The following is a 3,392-nucleotide window of genomic DNA, read 5'->3' on the forward strand; positions in this document are numbered from 1 at the left end:
ATCTCCCGAGGTCCCTTCCAGCCCTAATGTCTATGAAATCTATGAAATCTCAAAACAGGCCCATTTTGCACACCCCTCCTCGTTTGTGGCCTTCTATAGTGAACACTCTTATAAATTGATCTAATCTATTCCCCTGAAGTCAGTGGTATTTGGAAGCAACATATTGAAAGAATACTGTATCCCAAAAGCTTCATGCTTACAGCTAACCAATTAGTAGCTTGGTAAAAGTGGCAATTTCTTCAAGAATTCCGAAATGGGAGAGAATGCTTTTTTGAGCTTTCCTTTCAGCTGTGACAAGCCAATAGAACTGTAGACAATTAGGGTTGGAAGGGACCTCAGGAGGCCATTTAATTCAACCCCCTGCTCAAAGCAGGACCAGTCCCAACCAGATCATCTCAGCCAAGGCTTTGTCTAGGCCAGTCTTAAAAGCTTCCAAAGGTGGAGCTTCCACCACCTCTCTGAGTAACCTGTTCCAGTGTTTGATTACCCTCCTAGTGAGAAAATTCTTCCTAATATCTAACCTAAACTTCCCTTGCTGCAACTTGAGACGATTGCTCCTTGTTCTGTTGTCTGCCACCACTGACACACAGTCTAACTCCATCCTCTTTCAAACCCCCCCTCAGGTAGTTGAAGGCTGCTATTAAATCCCCCCTCAGTCTTCTCTTCTTTTGACTAAATAAACCAAGCTCCTTCTCCTCTTCTCAGAAGTCATGTGCCCCAGCCCCCTCACCATTTTCATTGCTTTCTGCTGGACTCTCTCCAATTTGTCCACATCCTTTCTGAAGTGGGGGGGCTCCAAAACTGAACACAGTTTTGGTCTCACCAGTGCTAAATAGAGGGGAATAATCACTTCCTTTGATCTTCTGGCAACACTAATACCAATGTAACCCAGTATGTCATTAACCTTCTTGGCAACAAGGGCATGCTGTTGTCTCATATCCAGCTCACTGTCCACTGTAACTCCCCGGTCCTTATCTAGTAAAGGAGCTTGTTCTACAGAACTAGAAAATCTACCACTAGCTTATCCCTACCTGAAAAACAGGTCTAGTGTTGTTGTTTTTTTCCCCAAGACCTGATGAATTTCAAAGGTTGTTCCTCTGTGATCATTTTGTTCAGGGTTAAAATACAGAAGGGTAGAAATGTCTGAATCTATTCTAAATCAGCATCACCAGTCCTGTTAATTCAGTGGTGGTGAATATGGATGTATTTTGATCATGTAAATAAACATTTATTTAGGCCACTCATTTATCTTGACTATTGTGCCATTTCCATATTAGAATGTCTTTAACTCACTGTCATGGGCTTAGGTCAACCGTGCTAGCTTCATCACGCAATACACACAGTATGGCTACAGAGAGAACCTCCACACTGCACTTGGAAGCACCACCATGAAGCATTCTCAGTATCTCCCATTCCAAATGTCCCAAATCCTAAAAATGAGGCAATGTAGTTGCTTTAGAGCTGTCCTTAGCAAGTGCCCAGCAATATTCCTAGGCCTTTGTCCTAAGACATGCTTATTAATGCATACTTAGAGGCAGGAGCCCAAAAGCTCATGTTATAAGCAAAAAGGAATGGATATTTGAATGCTCAGAGCCCCACATAGCCCATTAACATAGTCGCCGACTTTTATTTTTGCTGGGGGGGGGTCCTAAGATGATGTTCTCCCTAGTCCCCTCCCCCCACCCTCTGGGTGGCATGGCCGAGCAGAGCCCATGGGGGGGTGAGGGTGGATGTGGGCTGATTGCTGTGGGCTTGGGGCTCCCTGGCCTGCTGCTATCCACCTGGGAACTCCACACCAGCTGTGCCACCATGGTGAGGTAGCCCCTGCCCTCAGCAGCAGTGGGTGGCACAACTCCCTGCTGCCACCTCTGATACTGCCAGGCAGGCAGAAGGCACCTCACCATGGCGGTATGGCCAGCACAGGACTTCCAGGAGGAAAGCAGTAGGGCATGGAACCTAAGGCCACAGTGGGCAGCATGCATCTGCCTATATCCTGCAAACAAACCTGGGCCGCTTGTGCCCACCCCCCATGTCTCCCTCCCCAAACCAGACCTTTGCAAACCAGAGTTACACCTTATTCTTTCCAAAGAGCCCATCAGAACTTTCTCTGCTTCCTTTTTCATGGTGGATGGCAATTTTGTATAAATGATTTATTGCACAGCTGCATTGGAAACAACTGATCTTGTGTCTCTTTGTTTGGTTTTATCAAAGTTTCTTGCTGTTCCCTTGGCATCACTTTGAAATATAACTCAAGCAGGATGTTGGCCAATGTGGTTGCCAGAACACTTTATGTTGCAGTAATGTATTTGGTTGTATTCCTAGAAACTGGAGAAGTAGAGCAAACGTTACGAGATGTTTAAGTACAGTAAAAAAGTAGGGTAGATATGCATCTTGTAGGCTACCTATCAGAGATGTATAGCATGAGATTTCATGAGCCTGAGCGCACTTCATCAGATGCTGTGAAAGGACATGCACAGAGCAGTGTATCAAATGGAGAGAGAGATCTGAATACAAAAGACAAAAAGGAGGGAGAGAAGAGAGTGGAGAAGCAGTGCTGGGAGAGGCAAACAAGCAACAAATCCATAGGGACAAGGGCTAATCCAGGTAATGGGATAAGAACCTATAGTCCCTGTTTAGACCACATTTAACAAAATCTGTTGCAGTGGTGAGCAATTATTTTGGGTGGAGGGCCACTTAACAAGTTCTGGTGAGCTGTTCAAGGCCCGAATGGGTAGTCCCACCCTTTGACATTTGCCCTGTCCCCTTGTTGCCATCTTGGCACTGGCAGTCTCACCTCCTAATCCCTGACCTTTGCCACTGGAAGTCCTTCCCCTTGCCCCCTGGAAATACTCCTTTTGGGAATGGGGGTTGCCATCTTGGAACCAGAAAAAAAACCTAAATCATACACTAAAAGTGAAATACCTACTATAAGGGTGCAGGTTGTATATTTACTATAACATATTTTAATTTTATTACAAAAAATATTTTTGTCATGATTTGTGTTTGCTTACTGTATTTAGAGGGGATTGCATAATAACTCAAAAATAAACTCTTAGTTTTGTATATGGGGCGGGTGTGATGTGTGCATGGTGTGGGGGGGTGGTGTGTGTGTGGCATATGTGCATGGTATATGTGGTATGTGTGGTGTGTGTGGCATGTGTGCATGTTATGTATGGTATGTGAGGTGTTGTGGTGTGTGTGTGTGGTATGAGTGTGTGTTGTGTGTGTGTCTATGGTGTGGGGGGTATGTGTGGTATATGTGATGTGTTTGTGTGTATATGGTGGATGTGTATGGTGGGGTGTGGGGGGTGTTGGTGTCTGCTAGGATGTGGGTGGGGCTTGTGGGGGTGGGGCTGTGTGGGGGACATAGAGTATGTTGGGGGTTGTGTATA

The sequence above is a fragment of the Crocodylus porosus genome, unplaced genomic scaffold (genome assembly GCF_001723895.1).
Source record: "Crocodylus porosus isolate Cpor-Errol unplaced genomic scaffold, CroPor_comp1, whole genome shotgun sequence".
Taxonomy (NCBI): Eukaryota; Metazoa; Chordata; order Crocodylia; family Crocodylidae; genus Crocodylus; species Crocodylus porosus.